Source organism: Strix uralensis, chromosome 1, assembly GCF_047716275.1.
Source record: "Strix uralensis isolate ZFMK-TIS-50842 chromosome 1, bStrUra1, whole genome shotgun sequence".
NCBI lineage: Eukaryota > Metazoa > Chordata > Aves > Strigiformes > Strigidae > Strix > Strix uralensis.
Genome location: NC_133972.1, coordinates 30,354,216 through 30,380,980, shown reverse-complemented (window position 1 = coordinate 30,380,980; position 26,765 = coordinate 30,354,216). Strand labels below are relative to the sequence as shown.

The following is a 26,765-nucleotide window of genomic DNA, read 5'->3' as shown; positions in this document are numbered from 1 at the left end:
GTCCAAATGTGCAGCGGCCACAGTGCCAAATGAGATAAGTCCGATAAAGATCTCTGCTCTATGGGGATAGTGAAAAAATGCCACTTAAAAATTGACATCCCAGGAAAAGCAAGTTTTAGCAAAATATTAGGATAAATAGTGTTTTTAAAAAAATCTTTGAAATTCATCCTGCTGGGTTTTATAGAGCACACCCATTTAGCATTTTTCCCTCAAAGACATAGCTTATAAATAAAAAACAGGCTTCTCATTCCATTGCACATAGGTGAAAGTCTCTTGCAAGCTGACTACATCATATCTCTGACTGCTAAGTTATCCTCTGAATGACTTTCATGACCTAAAACATTCCTTAATTCTTATCAACTGTAATCACTAAAACCAGACAAGTACTTTGTATAATCTCACTTTTGCTGATTTAGCATGATAGGTTGCTGCTGGGATTCTGCTAAGTTTGCCACTGGTAATACTGGTCTAAGACATAACATAATCAAGTTCTCCCCAAAGCAATCACTAGGAGTGATTGCACTCCCCAATCACTATGGGCTGAATTTGCAGTACCAGATTCCTGGTTACTCTGCTCGCTTGTTCAAATGCAGGTTGAGACCACAAATCAAAATCTTTCTATATGTAGCACCAAAAATGGAACAAGAGAAATTGTTCCTGAAACAGCAAAGTCTATGAAAAAGTCTCAAAAATGGGATATTGCAACAGATCCCTTCCACAAAAATAGTGTGTTTTTATCTTTCCACATATTTTTGTATGTCAGATTATAATTACTGGAACTAACCAGTTGAATTTAAGGGAGGATGACAATACCTTCAGGCCTAAATTGTGACCTACCTTTTCTTAAATATAATTTCTCATACCTGTTAGCAAAGTCCATGTAGTTCTTTATATGTGTTTTTTCCAAAACAAATGCTTCAATGATGTTTTTTCTAAAAAAAGAAAATAAATAATGCCAGCATCCATACAATAACAAACCAATCTGCATGCATGATGGAGGGGAACAAATGGTAAATATTTTTTTTTTCTGTTTCAAGCTTCCAAGAGGTAATGTTTGCATCAGCAACAATAAATCAAATGATTTTGAAAATTATGAAAAAATATCCCAGCAATGTTCTTATAAACTGCAAATATATATTTAGCTCAAAAGTTTATCTACTCAGTCTTTGAAAAATTTCCATTAACCTTGTCCATATATACTGCTTTTTTCCTTTGAACTTTAAGGTCTTTTATGCTTTTTCCTTTCAGATTCTCTTCTTTTTCCCCAGCCTAACAGCTCAGTAATTCACAGGCTGCTGCTTTATGACCAAAGTCTTAAACTGCACTGGCTTGTATCACCAGTATGAGCAGCTGCTGTTAAATCACCTGTCAAATTTGCAAAATTCTCACTCAATTTACCCTGAATGTTAGACTTGCACTTTTTTGTCCATGTTTCTGTTCATGTTGTTTACACAGGGTTCTGCTGGGACCAATGGGCAACTAGCTTCAGCTTCATGCACAGATGATCCTTTAATACCAACTGCTTCTCCACTAGGAAATGGAGAACAGAGCAAAATTCAAATGTAGGTTGATGTTTTATGTACTGGGTTGCATGAACCATTAATTCATGTATGAAGTAGACAGCTTTGCATCTGGAATATCTAACTGGAAAGCCAACAGTCCAACCTATTGTGCAGATATCTTACAAATACATTAATTACTGTGCAATATACTTAATCTGCTTTGGAAACAATTTTATCACTTTGCATATGTGGAACATAAATCATCTTGAATGTGCAATATGCCAATTTCTATGAAAACACATTCATCAGTGTAGACCAGATAATGAGATAATAAAATCTTACAAACTGTGTTTACAAAATTTCAGCCCAAAATGATGGTCTTTAATGCAACATCTCCTACTCCAGACCAAAATGTCTAGAGGGTCAATAAGATCTTATTAAAACTATTCTCATCAGTTATGGCAGTTACATTAGGTCTCTTATCATTTTGGAACAGACCTCTACAATAATACAGGTATAGGAATACAAGGGATGCCTTGGGTCAGGGTTTTTTTAATCTGGATTATAAAAAGAGAATTACATAATCACTCTTATATCACATAACCAAGAATGTTCCTCTTGGATGCCATGGCACTAATGGGGGACTGAAAACCCTTCAGCATTTTGTCAGTTCTTTCTCCCCCTCCCTGCAAACATGACTGGATTGAAATCTGGATCTGCCAGACTAAATCAATTCAAAGAAATTTGAGGTGAAAAGCCCCAGGTTTGGTCTCCAATTACTACTATGAGCTCCAAACATAAATCTTACAGAGAAGTTCACAGAAAAATTGATTAGCTACAATTTCACTTTAGTAAATCCCTATCACCAAGAGCTCTATAGGTCCTTAGCACTGAGTCATTTGTTTTAAGAATGCCCACTCCAGCTGCACAGTCTAGGATGCTGCATTATTTGATACACAAGCACATGTGCACACGTCCTCTTCCGATGTTTTAATATTATGAAAGTATCTTTACTGCCTCCTCACTGCAGTTTGTTGTGCAAGGAAGACAGTTTTCAGCCACTGACAGTGATTTTTCACCTCCTGTTAAGGTACACTTTCAGCATTTTGAACATGTACTGTGTTGATGCTACAACTTCTGTAATAAAATGTGATAGTGAGTAGTACGTAGCAGCTCCATTTGTGAATCTGTTTATCAAGGACACACCTCACTGCTTCCTCTGTGAAATATTAAATTGTTTACCTGCATGAAGAAAATAACATTTGTTGTTGTTTTAAATAACTACATTTTTGTCTGGTTTTATATTAATGGATCAGCTTGCCTGTTTTCCCCTCTAAATCTCTGGTCTACTTTGAGCACTCCTGTCCACATACACACCGTAAGAGTTAACCCTTATATATTTGAATACCTCTGACCTTTTAATCAAGTTTAGGACAAAGTTTCAAACTGCTCTAATAGCAGTAGTAGTAATACCTACAGTATTTATTTCCTGATTTTTCAGACTGAAGTATTGACCATGATATCGTAAACCACTGTTTTGACAAAAATAGCGCACAGGTATGGTGCAGTTTGGAACACCAGCCTCCTTCTGTGCCAGACGTTGAACAAAGTGGTTTGATTTTTTTTTTCCTAGTGTTCCAGAGGTGGTGAGCCACTTCAGTGCTTGGTGACAGAGGGACGTCCTTGCTCATTTTAAAGGACATACTGACTGAACTCTAAGCTTCTTGACAGAAATGTGTCAAGCCTACTTTCTGTAAGTTTTCTTTTTTTAGTTTCATTGTTGAGAGCTGGTGGGCAATAGAAGGGTTTTTCACGGATGAAGTACAAAGTCTGGGTTCTGCTGCTGTACCTATATCCAAATAATACGAAGTCTAAGGCTAAGAAAAGACAGCTTTTTTAACTCATAGACTTTCCTAGCATGTGTACACGATACAATCAGAATGACTAAAATACTAACAATTCACATCCCTGTATGTCTGCAGCATTGTGGAAAACAAAATAAACCATTGCTCTAACAGATTTAGACCTTAATTGTCACAACCTAGTTTATACTACCAAGCTTGTGTACAAGTCTTTGTAGGACTTATGCTGTCACCTGAAAATATTAAGAAAATGTGGAAGTAGGTGTGCTGTGTGAGATAGAGGAAAAAATCTGGAAGGCTATTTAAGAGAAGCAGGCTTTATGGAGAGATTTTAAGAAGCAAAGAATATGGGGGTTATCTAGTACATGTGAAGAGACAGCTGTTCCAAGAATAGAAGTTAAATAAAAAAGCAGACACCAAAATGGCATGGAATGAGACAAAGGAATCTCCTAGAATGCAATCTGCAGAAAGCCCAGGGCTGCGAGTGTGCAACAGGGAAAGAAATAAAGACTAAAGAATAATTTTTTATTTTTGATGGAAAGCTTTTGATCACAGACTTGAAATTACATACATTTGTATGACAGAAGATGTTTCAGTCACATGTTTATCTTCACTGTTCAGGAAAGGAGTATCACAAATATCAGAGCCAAAAATGCTGCTCACTATTGTGTACACTGACAAATGTAAAATACAAGAACTCCATTTTGAAAAAACATAACATTAACCCCCATCAATCCTTTCCTCTACATTCATGAGTTTCAAACACAGAAGGTATCGTAAGCAACATTTTCACTTCCTTTTTGAGCAGTACTCAGACACAGTACTGACTATATTCTTGGACGATTCTATATTGACATGTATTTCACGTAGAGCCAGAATGATTTGTCTGACCAAGAAGATATCAGTTATCATTAACAATCTTCACCTATGAATATACAGACATTTTTCTATAAAGAATTTTCATGGATAATATAAAGAAGTTGGTAAGTATTTGGTATTGAATATCAGGTACAGCATGATACTCTGCTTTCACAGTCAAAAGATCAGGCACATGTTTCCTTGCAAATTCACACAGAAATATGCCTACCATTTTGGAAAAGCTATTTTTTTTTAAATTAAGCTCTCAGATGATAATTTAAATTACTTATAAAGACAAAATAACAGGTGTTTCAAGCAATAACTGAACAAAACATTTTCTGTGAGATAACAAGTTCTGTAAAGAGAATGTAAATTAATCCATCACAGTTTTGGAAACTGCTGTCCTGCATCAGTACCAAAAAAAAAAAAAAGCCAGAAGTGGTTTAATGGTCTATAAATATATTTCTCAGGTGTCTGAAGGTAGAATAAAAAACAGTAATTAATGGATCATTAGAAAAACAGAAGTTCTTTGACAGTAGCTACTGCCTGAAACAATTTTCCTTGAGATTACACTTCTTCCTCACTGAATACATCAATTATTCTATCTAGACAGCAAATTTGGCTTAATTACTGGTTCTCATCTCAAGCACTGATTTTCCTCTGTTTAGAATAGGGGAAGACTTTCTACTTTGTTACCCAAGAAGCAACCTAGTGGACTTGTTGACAGAGACTTAATGCACTGAAACAGAAAATTTTATACTCTGATTAGCCAAAAAGAAAATTTAAGACATTTTGGAATGACATCCAAAATATTTAAACAGTATCTTAATTGCAGAAAACTGCAAAGATAAAATTATTCATGTAATTATAATTCATAGATTTTTTTAACAAGTGAAAACTGCTGACAGATTAATTTAGTCACTCAAATAGAATTCGGCAATCCAGAGAAATGGGCTATCCTTTTATTTAAGCTATTCAATTTTTAAATTAGGTGAAAATCAAATCTACTTAAATACAAGGAGTACAGGGAATTCACTTAAGCAAGTATTATCAAAATACTGCAATAGTATTTCAGTAAATGAAAAGGCATACGTTTGAGTAAGACTCAAAGTATCTTTCTGACAAGGCAATTCAGCAGGTCTTTTAATTTAGCAAACAAGTCATGTTTATCTTGGTAAAGATTAAGAGTTATTCTAGGTAATTAGAAATCCCCAAAATAAAATTCCAATTAAAATTGACAAATATAAAACTGTATACTGCATATGATCTTTCATAACAATTTTTTCTTGCCTCATAGGATGATTTTTGTCACACTCATGGAGTAGATGTCACTAAACCTTTAAAAAGGAAGTAGAAAGCAAGAAAAAATGCACAAGAAGTTTTTAAACAGATCTCTATTAATACAAAACTGGTTTTGGCTTTGTTTTGGTTTGATTTTTTTTTTTTCCCAGTTTGCTTTAATCTGTCAAAAGATTACTGTCTCTCACAATAGGGAACTTAATAACTTGGTTCCTTTTTCACCTGGATGGCTTAAAAATGTCATGTTTTGGTTTTGGATTTGGTTTCAGAAGGATGGCCAATTAATATATCTCTAATTATATCCCCAAAACTCCAGTCCCTTTGAGGCAGATATTCCAGTACCTTTTGGTAAAAGTGTTGTCCAACAGACATCTTTACCTCTTATCATGCATGCAGCCCCAGATGCCCTCTCCATTTCCAGCTTAATGGATAACAGATGTCAAGCTCTTTTCTACAAGTGCAACTCTTAAGATAGTGACTGTGCTTCTCCTCCAGGCCCAGTGAAGGCATTTCATGGATCATTCAAGAACATTATAAATAACAGCTCACACATGCTGACTCACTTCTTATTGAATATATTCAAAAGGCCTATGAATAGTAGCCTCTTCAATCCAATACACTTACATAAATCATACTTTGACATTCATTATGGTCTTACAAACATCTGGACAAGAGAACATAAACTAATCAGTGGTCAAGGAGATTTAGAGCATGCTAATAATAAGGAACATGCCTAATACATATTTGAAGCACATGCTTTTACTGAAGGCAATATGGGTTGACAAGGATAGCATCTCTTTTTTTATACCAGAAGGATTTACCAGTCACTTTCATCTCCCGGCAAAATGACTTTAACTTCAGAAGCAACTAACAATAGTTTCATTAGTTTCAACCTATCTGCATTACTGATTGCCTGAAGTTACCAAGCCAACTCTAACGTTAAAAACCCACTCTCATCTAATCTCAACATTGTGTGTGATGTTACTTGGCCTACATTACCCACACATGGGTATTTCAGTCACTTGCAGAGAGGTAAAGACATTAATTAAGTCTGTGCACTTTTGCGAGAGAGTGGTCGGATATTACATTGAGCCACAATAACTGCCAGTGGGTCTAAAATCAAATTGGCCCAATTTAAAATAAAAAATGCATTTAACTCCTGCATGTGTGTTAAAATATATGGCTTGCTGGGCACAGGCTTTTGATGGTAGATGTAAAAATCCAAATGTTAATCTGGCACAGATAATGCGGTCATGTTCTAGCCTGGAAGTGTTTGATTGAACGTTGCACTTTCCAGTAGTCATGAATTACTGACTGGGAGAGAACTGAAGCCTTCCTTCATAAGGCTGTATTTTTTTTCAGGGATTGCAATTGGACAGTCATGGCTAAGGAGGCTGAAACTCAGAAGCTAAGACAGTTTATATACACTTCTAATATGTTAATACAAGTGATATAAAACAACATAAACTGATATAAAAACAAAAATGTCCATGAATCAAGAGAATTTCTTATTAAAAATACATTTGTGAAAAATCTGGCAGTTTCCTACAAAAGTCTGTGAAATATTTGCTTTTGTTACCTGTCCATACTATAACTGTTCCTATAATAAAACACGTAGTATTGCAGAACTGTTCCTGTAATTTTAAAACAAAACACCATCTCTTCAGTATAAAGAGACTCTAATATCTGTCCTATGCTAAAATGAGACTGTCTCAATAAGCATATCAAATCCAAACTATGTTTTAAACCTTCTGAGGTAACCTGTGTTGCCTGAAAGATTTATACAGTTCTGATATTGGTTATCTCATATTCCCAGCCGGATGTGTCTCACAGCTTGAGAATCAGCCTGGAATTTAGGCTCCATGACTTTTTTTCATGTGGTCCTTAAATATTTGGGGTCTAAGGTGAGAAATAGGCCCTAATATAAATAAACAAGAAGGTTAAAGAGAATACTTTTAAAATGAAAATAAAATTTTTTAAATATTTATTTTGCTGCAAAGAAGGATTACACTAAGCATGTTACAAGTACACATTTAAATGAAAATTAAATCAATTTTGAAATATAATAAAAATTATTCTCTGTATATGTGTATATAGATAATTAAGTCCTGTCTCAGCAGTTTCAGAGTCCAAAATAATAGAAGCACAATGAACAGTCTTTTTTGGAAGACTTGGCATTAGTTCCCATGAATTTTTCACTGGGGAGTCACCTATCATTTTGTCAAAATCACTTCTATCATATTCTTTCTTTCCCACAATCAAAAAACCTGTTTTAATTTCAGATAGCCTTCAGACATCTCTGGGGGAGACATTTTTATTTATTCTAATTTGCTGGATGCACACACCACAGTTATGCCAGCAAACAGCCCTATTGCCTACAAAATTAAAACAACTGAGATATACGCTGTTTCTTCACTCTACACATTGCTAAAGATTTACTGAATGCTGTATGTGAAATTTGCTCTCCACCCAAACTGTGCAAATGAAAGATAATGTCAATATTGATAGAGAGCGAAGAGTGAGAGGGGCAAAGTGGTCAGTACATAAATCTTTTCTTGACAAACTCTTCCAAAACTTCCTTTTGTATGGTGTCTGACTGGCCAGACTATTTAGCAGTCAGCTTTCTACAACACACTGGTCCTTTGGCTGTTTAAACAATTTGGTAATGAACGTAAAAGTTTAATCCTTTCTTGGAGTGTTGTCCATAACCAACACACAAATGCTTACAGCAGGTAGCAGGTCTACCATACAGCAGTAATTCACAGCGCCTTTTTGTTAAATGACAAAGGAGCCCCCCTAAAGATATTAAGGATTCAAATGGTGGAGCCCTCTGGAAGGGAGGGACCACACGCAGTGCAGCTGCTGCACTGCAAAGCAGCCAGCGCTGCTCAACACCAGCCCTCTGCTAATGTCACACAGTTGAGCATCACTGTGTCACTGAAATGCACAAGTGAGAATTTCACCATAAATGTTTTCAGCTGAGAGAAAAAGCACTCCCCAACATGTCCATTTTGACAGGGGAGAGGCTTAATGAACATCTCTTAAATGCTCATTAAATTTTCATTTTCTTTTTGTTTTTGATACCCACAGCTTGCCATTCATAATTCTTCAGAGACACCCCTTCTTTTCTAAGTGTGATGTTGGTACTGGCATAATGGTGTTTTAAGCATTTTGGACTGCTAAGTCACTGGATCTTTGGAGACACTAATACAATTAGTTCACTACCACTAACTTCTTATTGATATGCTTATTGGTGCATTGTGGTTAAAAATTACTGCATAACTGCAACATGTTTACACACCCCCACACCCAAACCTTAGTATAATTTAATTGTTTTGAAAGCACTGGACAACTATAGGGAACTTTTTCCTGGATTATTGTGCCTTCACCTGTGTCTTGTTATTGCACAGATTTTTAGTTTCTGATTAAAACTTCAGTAAAATGATGTACTTAGCAAAAGCGTACACTGAGCAACATCAGATGCATCACAGATAGGTAATGATTTTTTTAAATGTAGGCATTTATTTGAAATGTTCAGAAAACACTCAGAAAATGTCTGTATAAAATAAGAGGAAATGGCAAGTTACATTTGCCCAATAGACATTAAAAACTGTAAATTCAGGTATATAAATGTGCAAGAGTATGAAGTGGATGAAAAAAGTCTTGCAATAGAGAAATGAAGTAAAAATAGACTTTTTAATACTTTGATGTTGTTTAAAGTTCTAATACTTTAATACAGTTGTGATGGATACACTTGTCCCCTAGCCATACTTTGGTTCACGTTGACTAAGGAGCAACAGGCCTCATGACCTGTGGTGAAACTGTGAGCTGGAAAGCTCTTGTCTCACGTACAAGGGAGTGAAGGCACGTTGGAAAAACATTTTGAAAGGTGGTTTCAAAGCCCCAAAATGCAAGAAGTACCGAAGTACAGAACAAGATATCAGAGCTAAACCAAACCCATCTATCTTGTATATACTATTGACTAGCAGTCAACTACTTCTCTCTATAAATATTACCATCAGGACGAGCCCAATTTGAGCTCTCCCTCAATTGCAGCTGGACTGCACAGCAGGTGACTCTCCCCTTGAGCATGGACACCTCTCAAGATTTGAGATCCCTTACCTGATATTAAGAGATCCTCCCTTGCCCAAGGCAGAGAGATCCCTTACTTGTGACAGATCGATAAGTGGCTGATAGCATGCTGAATTAATACTAATGAAATATTACTAATCCATGTAGCTACTCAATATTATTATAAACTTTGTATAGATAATTCCATTTGACATAAACCACTGTCCAAGTCTGAGACTAAGACTGGACCTAGCTGCACCTAGGCTTCATAAGGAATTTAGAAAGCAAGGGGGTCCACTCTTGTGACTCAACAGGAGGGTCTTCCTTACCCTTTGCATCTCCAGTCTCTGTGTCAATCATTCTAACTTGATTCTAACTCAATCTTCCTTTGTATGCTTCTCCATGCAGTAATTAATAAGGTGAATCTTGCCATCAAATTTATTGAACCTTGGTAAACCACTGTTAAACTTTGTTAAATTCCATCAAATTTATCAAACTCTCTCAATTTATTATTTTACCTCAGTAAACAAATTGTTGCTTTTCTCTTTTGAGCGAGGTGCATTCCACTTACGTGCGCCAAATTGGCATAGTCAGCAGCAGGATGGCAAGTAGTATCACCAATTATTTATGGAGGCATGGAATAAACCTGAGTCCCAGTTTCTCAGAAGAATGGGCTCATGATAATTGGCATGATTGGAAAGCTGTGGAAGAACAGCTAAAAGTGGCCAGGAGGCATATAAATGATGGAAAAGCAAAAGGAATTATATGAAAAATTGCTGGGTACCTGTTTAGAAGCTGCTTATCAAGACAGGAAGAATAACAATGAAAGGGAACAGGACTTAAAAGAAGAAATAGAAGGCAGAAAAGCAGCTGAATTAATACTGTCTGAAAATTGAGCAGCTGCAGAAACAGTTACAGGAAGAAAAGGTCAAGATGATGCTTATGCAGGCTCCCCCGACATTGTACAGATTAGGAAATTAAGAGTATCCCTTGAAGAATGGGATGGGAAAATATGGGGTGACCCTGATGAGAGCAAACCAGTGGAAGATGATTCTTTGTTTCCCTCAAATCCCCCTGAATATGAAGCCAGACCCATCATCAAAACAGTAGAACCTCAGGGTGGTGCTCTGAAATATACTGTGTGAATCACTCTGTGGGATCTGTTACAATTGGCAAATTTACAAGAAAAATACGGCAGAAAGCCCCGCGAAACTGAAACAGAGTGGCGAGTCTGCCTAAGTGGTGGTGACCGAATAATACCAGTGGAGATGAAGCAAATGGCTTTTGGGCTTAACGAGTTGTCTTAAATTTAGGACCCAACCTGACAAATGGATCCCACCCATTCTATCACCAGCAGGGTAGCTTATTGGGCTGGGGGAATATATGCCATGGAGCAAGGCAAACCTTTCAAAATCTCCGTAAGATCTCTTAATGAACTCTCTACAGCCATCACAAAAGCTGCCTGCATACAGGCCATACATAAACAACAACTCAATGATATCCCAATATCTGCTACGATTGATTATGCGATACTAAAACCACTACTTAGAGGAGCTCCAGCAGTTCTTAAACCCTACTTAATTGCAAAATGGGATGAAATTAAAAGAAACACAGAACACAATGAGGGAATAGGTGATAATGATCCCCACAACCAACTCCCTACCTGGGCAGAATTAATGCATGACATTGTAAACCATGCCCGTGAAACGGGGTGGGATAATCCGTTAGCCAAAAGATCAGATCCAAGACCCTGAGCAGGAGATCATCAAGTGTGACCAGTAAAACAAACACACCCACAGGGAACAGGAACCAAGGGAAAATATGCCTAAAGACCCATGAGCAGAGTCTCAGGAGTGAAAAAATGAACTGTGAAGGAAAGCATTGGTACTAGGGATTCCCAAAACCGGGACAGTGTACTGGCATTTTTCTGACTAATTCATGCATTTCAGAAACGTGATGATCGTGAAAGGAGAAAGCATACTCCAGATACTCTGGCACTATCGCCAGCTCCAAGAAAGAGTGATAACCCTTTCCTCCTCCTTAGAGATGGATTGCAAAGCATGAGGCAAAAAACCGAATAATGCCAGAACGGCAACTGGGCCTACCTGTCTGGCAACTGGAATTCTATCAATGAATATATAGTAATGGCCCATATATTTTGATTTCAGTTGGTCCTCAACAACAATTGGTAAAATTCCTAATAGATATGGGAGTACAGATTTCAATATTAACACAACAAGATGCCAAGATGCTGGGTGTATGACCTGAACAGCAAAGAGTTAAAATCACCAGAATAAACAGAGCAAGTGCTATATGCCAAATTGCGAAAGTTAATTTATGGGTCCTGGGTGAGAAGCGCATGTCATCTACTCTAGTCGCTTTGCAGTTAAATATAACAATGAAAATATTTTGGGTTTCAATGTTTTGAACAGCCAAACCTGGTTCCTGCTGGACGGCAGTGTGTGGGTCTTTGGTTCAAATGTTGACCCTAACCCTGATAGATATCGGGAGGCTACAGTGCGTGTACCCCATGCAGCCCCTGCACTCCCTGATTCAAAGATTACTGATTTACTGCAATACCTGATTCCTGCTGTGGCACGAAACAGAGTTTCTGCAGTAATAGCAGACTTGGAAAGATGGCACATTATTTCCAGAACCCACTGGATTATTATTACTGGATCATTATTACCAGAACCCCATACAATTCACTGGTCTGGGCCAGTCTGAAAACTGAATGGGAGATGGCATCTAACAATTGATTATTGGCACTTAAATGCCAACGCAGCCCTGCTAATGGCTCAATATTGCAACTTTAACAGCCATGCTACAAGCAGCTGCACACCCATGGATGGCAGTGCTAGATGTGAAAGGTATGTTCTTTATGGTCCCCTTACAGGAAGAAGATAGAGACAAATTTGCTTTTACTTGGGAGAGGATACACCTTTAACAGACTCCCACAGGGATACCCATGATTGCCCATGCTGCACTTGCTGAACTTTTGCAGACAGTCTCACTCCCTCAAGATGCGAAACTGTACCAATATATAGACGACATTCTAATTGGAGGAACTTCCCCTGAAAAGGTGGGGAAATGGCAGCAACATGTGGCAAGCACTACATAAAGTAGATGTTGAGATGCCACCCAAGAAACGCCAGGGACCAGGATAGTGGGCACTGCAGTGATTCCTTCAGATACCTTAAGAAAAATTAAACAGCTGCCCCTGCCCCAATCTAGGAAAGAGTTACAATACTTAGTGGGAACTTTAGGATATTGGACAAAGCATGTACCTGGATTTTCTGTCATTGCTCATCCATTATATTTACTTTTATGGAAGGGGAAACCCTGGGAGTGGAAATTAGAACATAAGGAGGTGATAAAAACTCTGATTGAAGAATTAAAAACATATCAGTCATTGGGACCAGTACACCCTTATGACCCTATTACAGCTGAATGGTGTTTAGCTGAACACGGTACTTACAGTAACCTGTTCCAAACTGGCCCTGATGGACCAAAGAGACCTTTATTATTCAGCTCGACTGCATTTAAAGATACAGAACAGAGATGCTCCGAATGGGAAAATGGACTTTTGACTTTAGTCCGAACAGTGAAACAAGATGAGAAAATACACCAGGGACGGCCTGTACAAACAAGAGGGCCATTTAATTTGCTAGAAGCAATCCTTATGAGGACTGGTCGCCCAGAAGGAGTTGCACAAAAACCTATGGTCAGAAATTGGTATGACTACTTGACAGGAATTGCAGAGGAAATCAAATTAACCAAAGGACATACTAAAGTTTCCAAATTACAGATGTCTGTAAATGCAGATTCATTAGTGTTACAACAATCTTTTAAACCCTCACCAATTTAAAATGTATGACTGAGTTTCCAAATACCTTTCCTGGAGTTCAGGAGATAGGAACTGAGAACTGGGTTGTTCTACATGTTCTCAGTTAGATCAATATTGAAATTAAAAATCCCACAACTCATACGAACCTCATTATAAGAAATAAATACACTCACTCTGAAATAAACAGGAAATGGGTTATGAGAAAACTTTTAAGCTAATTGCAATACAGTTTACAGAGGAAGGATAGCCCTGTAATTTAAGCATTATGCTGCTTTTCCAGACAAGATAAAGACCACTCCATGACTGGGGCCCATGTAATAAATTTCAAAACCAGGCATTTATCATGGACTTTTGATCATCTCATCCCTTTCTCTGTCTGCTTATCTCTCTCACCCAGATCTGTGTATACTATTCAAACCTCTTCAGATCTTCAAAGAGCAATGGTTTGCTAAAAAATCCCCGAAGAACCACAGCCAGAGATATCTACTTCCATTCTCTCAAATGTGAAATAACAAAATTTCTCCACAAAAATACCCAGTCTAAAATACAGGACGATCAAGCAATAATGCATTTAATATCCTTGCATCACTGCTGTGGTATAAACGGGAATTTTGTAACACTCAGAAGGAACCTAGGTCAATATTCTGTCTCAAACAGTAGCTGACACTATCAGCTTGAAAGGAAAACCAAATAAAAAACCCAAATCAAATCAAAACAAAGCAAACAACAAAGTAACCCCACACAAATCCCAAACTACCACCATTTCAGGAGAGAGTATCCCTAGGGAAGATCATGATATTGTGCCTAGAAGCTGGCTTATGCCCAAAGCTGTACAAAAGGAGACACAGCTTTTTGCTTTGAAACTAGCTAAATTTTTAGACAAACAGTTCTTAAAACATCAAACCTGTACTTTTTATAGCTCTTTCAAATAAATCTGAGGTCTAGCCGCAACATTACTTTTTTTCCCCAGTTCCCTAAGGTTCAGCCAGTTCTATAAAGAAAAAGATTCTGCAGAAATATTTAGAAATGTTCAGATGAAAAAACCCCAATAACCCAAACTCAATACTGTAGCTTTAAGCTAGTCAGAGCAGGACAGAACTTGTTTTACACTCTTTAACGCAGGCTTTTCATTTAGGACCGCAGGCAGAAAATAGAGCAAGTAACCCTATCTGACATCACTATCAAGATAACAAAAGGCCATTAAACAGGGCAACCTCCAGAAGAAGTGTGGTTTTTAAACCTGTCCTACACCAATGAAGAGTTGGCAGAATGCTATAATTTCAGGATGCGTAGGGAGGGTTGGTGTACTTGCAAGGAGCAAGGAGGGATGAGTATTGTAAATGAACAGAAACAAGAATGACCTTGTCTGGAATGGGAAAACCTCTTTGTACATCAAAATACTAAACAAATATTAACCAATGATCAAAGAATTCTTGCCTACATTTATTGCTTATTCCCTTACATCTTATTTCAGATATTGCTGTTATGTTCCATTGCATCCTAATGTAAGGGTATTTTCCATCAACTCAGTAAAAACTGTTGGATTGTAAAGACTGAGCAATAATAGTGTCACTGGATGTTCATCTCCTCTAATCCCAGAATGGATGAGTTCTTTGAGTTCCTGGGTCTGTGTGCATGACCTGATTTTACACTGAGGATGATCCTGGTGAAATGCTGAAACTACTGACTATAGAATTACACACCGATGGGGCCTGTCCACTGAAATTAGAATTCATCTGCAGTTTGGGCATCAAAGCAAGAAAACAACAAAAATCATAACTTTTCCTGATAGGCTTAAATTTGGTTGCTAAAACTGTTTACAAGAAGGAAGTTCTGGTATTACACATGCCAAGCAGGGTTGTCTGCTATTGTGGTGAGTCCATTCTCCTCTTACAGCCTTCTGAAATTCTTGAATTTGGCATTTACATCTCAAAATACTAATTCTGAGAGTCTTTTCAGAGATACGTGCTCAGAGCAGGCCTCGCTACACACCAAGAGCTCAACCAAAAAGTCCTTTCAGCACTCCAGCTAGTATGAGAGGCTCCCACCTCAGAGTCCCATTGGGGATATCAGCATAGGTCCCAAGTCCTGATACATGTTTCCTGAATGAAATTAGCTACACCAACTCAACCCTGTCTCACAAACACATATCTGCTAAATATACTGCTGTAGCGGCATAAATTAGCAACGCAGACTGGTATTTTCTATAAACTTTTCATGATGGTGACTCTTTCTGACTGTGTGACTAGTCAGTGCTTAACTCACTGAATAATGATGATCACCTCAACCAGTTTTCAGCTTTTTATGGAAAAAAATAAATAATGACATATTTATAAGTATACACACATATACAAAAATTTGCACAATTTCTGAGAGTTTTTACATTTTTGGACCATTTTTCTCACCCAAAGCTCAAGGAAAATAATTCATGCAGCTTTATAGTTGAAATAACTTGGAAAGCAAGCCAAGCCATATTTACCACTATTTATAATATTCTCATAGTACAAGTTGACCAGGCATTACATTTTAACATTCATCATCTGGTCTTTACCCCTTTTACCACAACCCTCTCACAAGCTTTAATGTGCATTAGTCCTCACTATCTGCAGCATCTTGGAAACCTGAAAAATAACTTTGCCCAAACAGCTTTCTTAGTTTAGTCTCAGTTTTGCCAGGCTTTCTGCATATGTGAGCCCTCTGAACATGACTCATTCTAGTTTGGCTTGCTGTGAACCTTTTAAATCTCTCTTTTCAAGGTCTCAGATTATACATGTGCTCAAAATTGCATACAGCTGTCCAAACACAATCTTAAAAGCCCCTCAGAGCATTAAAATAATTTTCCCTGCATTGCACTCTATCCTTCTCTTTAACACTAACAGTGTTCTGTTTGCTTTTTTATCTTCACTTATGTGTAATACTGAGCTTGATTCCTTGATTGTCTACTGTCACAAGCAGATATTACTCCTCATCTGTGTTTAACAGGATGTGCCTGTTAGTGGATATCCTGGCTATTCTAAATCTACTGCTCCACTGTTTCACAATGATCTGCTTGAAGACACACATTAAATTTGCCCACTACAGTTTCATAACCAAATGATTCTTCAAAATTAAATTTAATTCTTCTATATTAAAGGACTGACATAAATTATTTTTAAATAAAAGGGGGTCTTTCTTTGATGTTATAGGGCTGTCCATAGCTACCTGGTTTGTTTTATTTGCATGTTATGTGATGGTGCAAATTAAAGAGTTATTATTTCAGTGCACAACTAATCGAATAATCATCTTCCTAGAGCAGGTAACTGACTCATACCCTCATGCTGCTAAAAATTATTTTGGGCTATGTAAATGACCTAAGATTTGGGCAAACAAATGCAATGAGATCAATCAATCAATACAATGAAGGCTCAGAGAAAAAGTGTTATTTTTTCTCGAAGTATAACTAATTATGTAATTTTGCACTTAAAAAGGAAGAGGATGGACATAGATATGACTGGAGATTAGTTTTCAAAGCTACAGGGTTTAATTTTGGTGACAATGAAATTTGGAACATAAACACGCCTATTTCATTTAAGGAATGAAAATTCTGGTACTTAAAAGGCTATTGTGCAAGACACTAACAATGCTCATTAGAATAAACACATTCTGTGATACAAAGCTTCATTTCAATTATCTGTTTAGTTTGAACAGAAGAGCTGAAAAAAGTAACAATACTGTGTCATGTCAGGCTGAAAAATGTACCTGTTTTTTCATGAAAGCACAGAGTAAATCACAGACCCATAGAACTTATTTATTGAAAAAGAATATTATATTAATACATTCCTCTTGCATGAATACAATTACTTCCTTCTTCATAACTATAAATGTGGATAATTTAATTCTTATTTTGATTTTCTTTGAAGTATGAAGTATGAAACCAGTAGAAGTCAAAACTAGTAACACATATAATATACATAGAATAAAAGACAGTTTATGAAATTTTCTGCCTGGATACAGGTTTCTAGAGGCTTATGAAAGCTGTAGTGGATTTTGATTTGTGTCTTAAAAATAATTTCCCATATTTTCTATACTTAGCTTCTTAAAATTTCATTTGTAACTATACAGAGTTAATATTGTGTTACAGTTGAAGAGATCTGTCTCTGACTGACAGATTGAGGACAAGAAGAGGGCATGGCAGCAGGAAGAGCTGCAGCAGAGAATGCAAAATGGGGATAGGATGTAACATAGATGCTTGAGAGCACAATGAACAAAAGGTCTGATAGAAATGTTTCCTGTAGCCCTTCTTTGACACCTCTGGCCAAAACCACCTTTAAAAGTAGGAGAGAGAAGGAGTGCTCACTGCCCTTTTGTTAAGTGTGATAGCTGAGATCAGTGAATCCACAGGCAGCTATCATGATTAATATCCTTCTCCAGAAAGGATTTTCAATACTCCAGTGATAGCTAATGAAGTTACCATGATGCATATGAGACCCTAAGCAATACCACATATCCAGATAAAAAGGAGAACAGAAAGTAGAAGAGCAGGAAGATCCAAGCATCCTTTGAGTTGTCTCTGTACCGCAGACCCACTTCTGGTCAGACAAGGGACTGAAATATGGTCCTGAATGAACGTTTCTCTTTTGTTTCTGGATTACTTCCTCCAATGATAAATTATAGGAATCCACACTACCCCTTTTTAATCATTTGCTCTCTTTCAAAACTAATTACTAGGACCTGTTGACTTGCCGTTGGGGTCTACATCATGTGTGGTATGTAGTCACATTAAGATGACTTAATTCCTTCTATTCAAATTACTTGATGGAGAACTGCAAAGGACATCAGATTTTACTCTCTAGGACCTTTGCTCTTCAGTGCCTTGCCAGTTTAAGAGATGTCATGCTGTCAATGACTTCTAAATCTGCAGCTTTCACTAAAAAATAACTAACAAGGACTAGTGTCCCTTGTGTCCCAGTGAAATAAATATTCATTTTTACATCAGCTACCTTAGGAGACAACAGTGAATATAGTATTAAGAAGTATAGTGTAAAATACGGTCCAGAATTCCAACTTCTAGAACAAAACATATACTTTAACAAAAGAGGCAAAGTCTAGAATTTAGTTTTACTAGGTGCACCTTTGTCAACAAGTCTTTTGTGTGTAGATTCAGCTTCAGAAGGAAGTGATTTATTTTTCTGGGGTTCTTACGAGAAAACCAGGAATCATAGGTCACCTTTATGAATATTTAATTAAAGAGAAAAATAACATGGATTTTTTTATAAAGGAATCTCATTCTCACCTTAGGCAGAGAGTATACAAGTGAGATGCTTAAAATATGTGAAACAGCAAAGTGCAACTGGAAGTTAAATATCTTTTATTGTGCCCCCAATAATAATCCTGTGACAAAAGACTATGCTATATCTTATTCCTAGTACATCTGCTTTGGGTTTGTTTGGTTTGTGGGTTTGCTTTTTGTTTTCCTCTCCAGGTGGTGGGTCATTAGAACTTCCTGGATAACCTCTATGAAAAAAATATATATTTTCATACTCTCTACTGACCTTTAATGAATAATCTTCTAAATGACTAGAGACCTCCCAAGAACTGCTGTTAGTTTTTGTTTGTTCTTTTTTCACCATACAAGTTTAAACATCAAGAGCTTTAATTAACATTAGAAGAATTTCCCTCCTGTGGCCTAAAATCTACATGGTTAAATTTCCCCTCAGATTCCTTAGTCCTGGTAGAATTAATGAAATAACTTATCCTTGGCAATATTTACATGGTCTGCCAGGAAACTTTCAGCATGAAAATCATAGAGACAGAAGAATAATCAATTAGTACTTGCTAGGAATGCTCTTTCCCCCTTGGCTAGGAGATCAAAGCTGAATCGTTATTTGACCATATTCTAAATGCTATATTTACCAAATGCAAATGCACAGAGAGAATGTATTCAATTTGTCAAGTGATTTTTGTCCATTTTAGGAAAAAATCATTATGAATGTCATAACTACCCATTACTGATGACATTTTGAATTGTACTGTTCTTTGAATAAGCACTAATAGTTTAGAATGTTAAAGCCAAAATACACAGTTAAATGAAATAAATTCAAATGGAATGGAAAAGATAGCGTGTTAATGCATCTTGAGGAGAAAAACAAGCCAAAAAACCATACAGGTCAATGGTATATGTTTTTCTTTCATTTAGAGGACTCTGGAACAAGAATATTGGAGTAAGAAGCGTATCTGTTCAAATGTCAACATTTCTATTTCTGTATGTCTTTAGACAGGTGAGATCTGAAATGGATAAATTCATGTTTCTATCTTTGTTTCATTTTCTTCATTCCTTTATACTGACTGTGTATATAAATTGTACATCTGAATGAATATTAATGGCAGCCTCCATGGATTTGAGCAAACAAACACAGGATGATTTCTGAATTTAAGTGAAGAAGAGATATTCAGAAGGTGGGTTTTTTTAGCTGAGGAAATCACTGCCAAAACACTCTTCTGCAAAAGGAACAACATAGAGAGAAATGTGGCAGAAAACAACATTAATTTCACATATATGTTAACAAACAATGGATGCTTGTTGTTCTTAAACAAGACTTAAGCCTGTTGAACGTCTTAAAACTTTGATAATTTCTGGTAACAATCTATAGAAAAGTCAACACTTGATGGGAGCTGGCATGCAGGACTGTAAGATACTGTGGTCTCACTCCGTTCTTAGGATAAAACATAAATATGACATCTCATTTAGTACCTCATGGAAAACAGTTTTATATCAATACAGTGAAAATTAAACACTGCATCAATATTTTCATTTTCAAGGAACTTTCACAACTTTCTATTTATTCTTTGATTTCTCTTGATGTTTTCTAAAATAGTTTTGCTTGCTGTATTGGATTACAGAATAAGACTTAAATGGTTCACGCTGATTTCTGGAATGACTTTGGTGAAACATGCAACAGTTTATGGTCTTGAAAACTTATACACAGGAAAATAAACATGCTCATTAAAAATACATTGGTAATACTCAGAAACAACAATAAACTGATTTAGTTAACGAGATATCAACCCTGTAAGCAGTAATTAGGACAGTGCTGATGAATACATTTGTAACAAAAGTCCTAAATCTTGGACCTGAGTGGCCCAACATATTTTACAAAGACAGGAAGACAGAAGCCAACATGTTTAGAGGTTTCTCATTTCATTTCAGTTTGCAAGGAAGCAACACTCATCTGAATTAAATTTTACTTCCATTCCCCTGAGAGCATTTTGTTCAGAATCACTGAAGTAAATTAATCATTTCCTGATGGAGGAAAAAAAAAAAAAAAAAAAAGACTTAAACTCTCTGTGTCAGATGGATCATTTTAATGTGTTTTTTTTTTTTTCTTGAAATGTGCAATCAAAAGCAGTCAAAGAACATAAGAATATAGGATTCATTGTTAAAATAAGTTAAGGATACTCATAACCAAGAAAATGAAAATCAATACCAACACTAACGAGGAAATAAGTGTATATAAAAATGATCAAGAACTGAAGGGAATGTCTTTAACACAGAAGAGTTAAAACAGTCATAGTTCCCATGGAACCACTCCAAGAGAAAAAAGGAAGGGGAGAAAAGAAAAGGAGAGAAGGTCCAGGAGTTAATTATTCATATATCTCACAGTAAAAGATTACTTTCTATTGTTGAAGAAAATATTAAAGTAACCTCTTTTCTCCTGTAATCAACAGCATCCATAATCACTTCCATAGCATATGAATAAGTCCAACTAATGCGCAGATAAATTTTGAGTAAGACAATGAAGTTAATATGAGTTCTCAGGAAACAGCCACCTCCACTTGTATATGTCCACACTCAAAGACACATACAAGATACAGAGACTTAAACTAAAAGTGTACATTCTGCCTACATGTTTATCTCTTATTCTTCTGTGATCTTTTTTCCCATAAAAAGTTATATAGTGAAAATCATAAACACCTTGTTGGCCCTGAGTGCTTTCCTCAAATTACTTACCTAATATGAAAACAATTATGGATTTCCACTTTTAACATTTTAAGCTGCCAAATGGTAAACAGGAACAGTATGAATAAGATTAAGAGCCTGAAAGTTCCTGCAGCTATTCAAAGATTACTCTTCTACAGACTCTGGAAGAAAAAATGTTGCTTTTGGCTTAGCTGAGAGTTCCCTGTGTTTCTTATGTCAAGCTAAAGATAATAGACGAAACTGTTGCATATGTATACGAGTAACTTGGGAGGGAAACAGATGCTTTAAATTGGCCTCTGTGAAGCACTGAAAGTGCAGATGGGGAATACACTATTAAAACATGGCCATTATATTACTTTTACTATCTCTAGTCTGAAGGAAACAGAGGCCGGTTAAGGACTACCTTGTTTGGAGGTTCACTTTGGGCAAACACTTGCACACCGTGTGTTAATAAAACACGTTTAGAAAGCATATTACAGTAATGTGTACTATGTAGCAAGCTAGAAATTGCCTATAACAGCTGTGAACCATGAGAGACATAGTGGAGCCAGAACCCGGTGTCTTGACTGGCACTTCTATTCTAAACAGCATGTTCTCTTCATGAAAGCTACTGACAGGTAGAGGGTGTAGACATCTCAAATGCATTATGTATTTCAGGAATCAAAAAGAGGTGGGAATCATACAGACAGAGCTCAAATCTGGTTCTCATTCCTACCTGAGAGTAAAGAAATCTGGTTACTAAAGCCACAGTAACAGCGTAGGGTTGATTTAAACTAACAGACTGAAAAGTGTTTCAATGTCAATAATGTGCCTTGAAGTTAAAAAACAAAACAAACCCACAACTGGGAGATACATCTAGTCCATCTTCAGATACCTACACCTGAGTAATCCCCCCCTAGGCTCTGAAAAGACACAGAAGATTGACATGATCTCTTTTGGAGAATTGTACTAGAATGAGACCAAATGTTCTCTAGAAGAGCTGACTTCATTCCATTGACTCTAAAAAGATATCTTTCCATAAAGGAGACTCAAATCGCCTAATGCTAGGTGAGATGAATTCAAGCCCAAGTATGAGACTCACTTGATTTATTTGTTTATTCTTTTTTTATTTTTCTCCTTCATTTGTTTTGGAAAAGTAGATAATGGATTGCTACATAGATTGAAGAACTTTAAAAATTAAGTTTCAACTTAGATGGGCCTTAGCTGACCAGGACATCAACCATTGCCTCTTGACCATTGTTTGCCCTTCACTCCTCTTCCCACCTCCAACCATAAAATTCAATTCACATAGTTACTATTTAGGAAGCTTATAAGTATATCTCTCCAACTATAAACTCTGCTCAGACACAAACAGCATTATCAACTGTTTTGATTCAAAGGACTAGTAAACTCACTTTCAGTGGAAATTCATTGAGTACTTGATGACATTCTGGGCAAAGGGCAGTTTAACAAAAATTATTTGCTTCACAGAACAGATATGGTCAATGCAATACACTGTAGTCCAAAAACATCCAAAAGATGTGACAATGCTTTCCTAAGTTGCTAGTGAAACTCATTGTTTTGCTGTTAATAAGAGTTAGGTTTGTTCTTAAATAGTGTTAGATATTTACAAGTAGAGAGAGTGGAATCTTACCTAGGAAATTCTGAACTACTTTTTCAAATTTTTTTGCTTGGCATTCCTCAGAGCAGTAAGAAAAACAGCAGATGCACACCTACACTTTTAAAATCTTGACACATCTATTCTCCCTCTTTTACATTCTATTCTATAAAAACCTTTGAAAATTATTCAACAGCAACATTTCCAACAACCATAACTACATACATAGAAGACTGAATTGTCATCCTTCTATTAACTTCCCTTTAAAATTTAAAATTCTGTGGAAAACACAGTAAAAAACATTAAATCCTGACTTCACTGAAATCAGTAAAAATTTCTACAGGAATAAGCTTATGGCTTCTTCACTTCACTTACCGCTATTTTTGTAAAAAAAATCCAATTTGTGTCCCTGATTATGTTGAAGATCTATCTGCTGATGAAGGATTGAAAAATGCAAACAGCTCATTGTAAAAATATCCTAATTTTCAGATCTGTTCAGCTTTCAAATAGATATTCATATTTGAAAGGTAATAAATAGTACATGGACCAAGGTAATCTTGAAAAGTGAGTGACCTAAAAATCTTTATTTGGGATTATAATGCGTAGATAAATTGAAACATTTGCACAGTCTTAAGTGGTTGTTAATTTATTTCCAAGCAGGCTATTTGACTGATCATTATGTAAACTAAATACCAGATGCAATATAAAAGCATATGTGACCATTAATTATAAAAGGTCTGAAGAATCCTTAATTGCTTAATTCTGTGAAACAAGAGAAAGAGAAGGAGTGATTCTGGATATGTCACTGTGCAGAACTTAAATGCTAAAACCAGAGATGTCTCTGAAATGTAGATAAAAGACGAGCAAATGCTTTAGGAGTGGTTAAGTTCAGACTTAGCTGCTTAAATTCCACACTTCAAATGTCTAAGATCCAAAATCCATTACATTATCAAATTCCATGGTACCTTTGCTCCATACTTGCTCATTTGGAAAACAGTTTACAGATTTGTTTCTATTCTGTGCTCCTCAAACATAGCACTATACAGAATCAAAATAGCACTACCATTTCAAATCAATTAATAACATTTATCTTAAACAGAGATTTGTCACTTATTCTTTTTAGAAGATGAATCAATAGCCATCAAAGCACAATAATGATGGCAACAACAAAAATAACATGTGACAATTGTTCTCAAAACTTAAAGAGTGTGATTTGGATCACCTATCAAAAGTAAATAAAAAAAATACCTTTGTTTTTCAACTTAAAACACTACAAAGAAGGAATGAGATTTTAGCTTCATTACACCTTACTTGAAACAGTCTTTGTAGTGATCGTGTACTAATTAAAATTCTGAACCAGTTTTTGGCATTAGGGAAAGAAGCTCCAGATAATAACCACACTTAACAATCACAATTTCCCTGCAAAAGAATTTTCCTGTAAGGGTACGGCTTGAATGTTACTAGCTAATTAATGCTAACAACAACAAAAAAACACACCTCCAAAATAACAAAAAACAATATATTGGTAAAACTATGAAGCCTAACTTCATGCACATAATCCTTAATGTGCCAAAGTCCTACTTTCACTTCCTAATCCAAAACAGCACATATCAAAATTGAGATCAATGCAAAAATCCTAACACAAGTCCAGATGCGTACTTTTACAATGAAAGGCCTTGGAATTGAAAAAAAAAAAAAAAACCAAACCACAAACAAACAACAAATAAAACAACGCCAATGGCATTTTCAAAAACTGGATCAAAATGGACAGCAAAAATTTGAATTCATGCATTTTATTTCTGGTGTACGGGGTAATTCTTGTACTTATTCCTTAACTTGCCTAAATTCTCATAGATGGCTGAATGGAAGATAAGTGTTCTGATGTGTGAACAAGAATTTGAGAACTGTGCAGAAACTATAGCATAGTCGATAAGTTGAGTGCATAGACTGTAAACTCATTTTCATGAATATGACTTTTAATTTAGAGCTAGACACATGAGCAAAGTACTTGAAAACCCATATCAATGCTCAGCAGCTTGCAGATGACTACCAAGTGGCCTATTTTTTTATTAACATTATAGGAAGAAATTGATTTACAGTGAAAGACTAGTTTGCTGTAGCAGTAAATACTACATTTACATGCCTCTATAAGTTACGTCACTTACAACTGTCTCTTATATTAATATTCATTATAAAAGTCCTCTTCTAATATTGCTTGATTTGACAGGAATGCATTAGCTATGACAAATGCTTTATAATGTGCTCAGACAATATTAATACAAGCAGAACCTCTGATAATTGCTGTTACTTAAATACAAAGGTTTTATTTTTTATTTGAATTTACCCTTTCCTCTCTTCTTCCAGCCCTTCACTAATATAAGTTTTGATAATTATACATCGGTCAGAATCATTCCTAAGCTCAGCTTGGCTTGCTAGACCACATGAAAAAGTGAACCAATGCAGTCCTTTCAGAAATTTTAAGATATAAAATTTGATATGATAATTTCATTTGGGGAGGGATGTTTTAAGTAGAACTAAATCATTTTCCTTAGCTGTGATCCCTATTTTATGCTACAGTAAACAAATTCTTCCTCCTTAGGAGATGACTCGTTAATGAAAGTTCCTTATCCATATGTAATCTGAAATCACAGTCAGAGTTTTTACAAGCATAAAGCAGAATAAGCCTGGCTGTCAGGTTTACTACTACAGCTCCACACAGTTGTAGTAAGACTCACCTGAAGAAACAGGGTCTGGAGTTTCAGAGGACACATAAATAAGGTACTACCACAAATTATGTTCAAATTTTGCAACATAAATAGACAATAAAATCAGTCTATACAGAGTCATAGTGCAAAAAGTCCCATAGACAAGGAGCTATTATAAAAAAATATTCACAGAACCCCAATGCACACAGGGTAGAGTCCATGCCTCAGCATTTAGCAGCCATAATATCATAACTATAGCTCAGCTTCACAAATATGCTAATTAATTCACTTGGAACAAAACACTGAAAAACAAGTTCCTGTAAAATAGGTGCTACCAATGTTTTTTGCTATACCTATGAGTCTATCTTGTCTTCAGGCAAACAGTTCCCAAAAATTGAACACCATGTATACTATTATCAACTGTCTCAATTTCTTGTATTTTCTCAGACATTATGAGATGCCAGAGTTCTCCAGAGGAATGTTTATCATGCTCATACTTAAAAAACAAGGCATAGTCTAGACTCTACTTTCTAGCAAGCCAGGCCCCAAGTCATCTTTGCAACAAATATTCAGAGAAAGCATTTCTCATTCCTGATACCAATGGCAAACAGGTAGTTCATTCAAACAACAAATCTATTTATAACTGCCTATAGTTCAATGTTTGAAATGCAGAAGATACAACTATGGTAGGAATAACATGTTCATAGTGCACAGGAAAGCATGTTCATAGCCTTATGCAAACTTACACATATAGACCGAATAGAGGGAAATAAGCATGTTTTGTTAGCATCGTTTTAAAGTAGATAATTCACTTTGTTATATTGTGCTACATCAGTGATGTTTTTCTTGTATCACAGTTGCTACTGTCAGGATCTGTGAGGGCTGGTGAGCTCTCCTTCTCAAGGGAGGCAATAGTCACTTCCTCTATGGAGACAGAAAAGCCCATGGCTTAGCAGAGGGTATGGCACAAAACAAGTGCCCCAGGTCCATTTTGAAGTAGAATTTGTTGAGGAATATGCAAACCAGAGAAATATAAATACCAGATGGACAGGAAGTTACAATACTCT

The 26,765-nt window shown here is 36.2% G+C and overlaps 1 protein-coding gene across 2 annotated transcripts in view; it reads right to left on the bottom strand.

Annotated features, from left to right (window-relative positions):
* Positions 1-26,765, bottom strand: part of ZNF385D (zinc finger protein 385D) — a 446,680-nt gene that overhangs the window by 27,544 nt on the left and 392,371 nt on the right. The gene's annotated exons all lie outside the window — the stretch shown is intronic.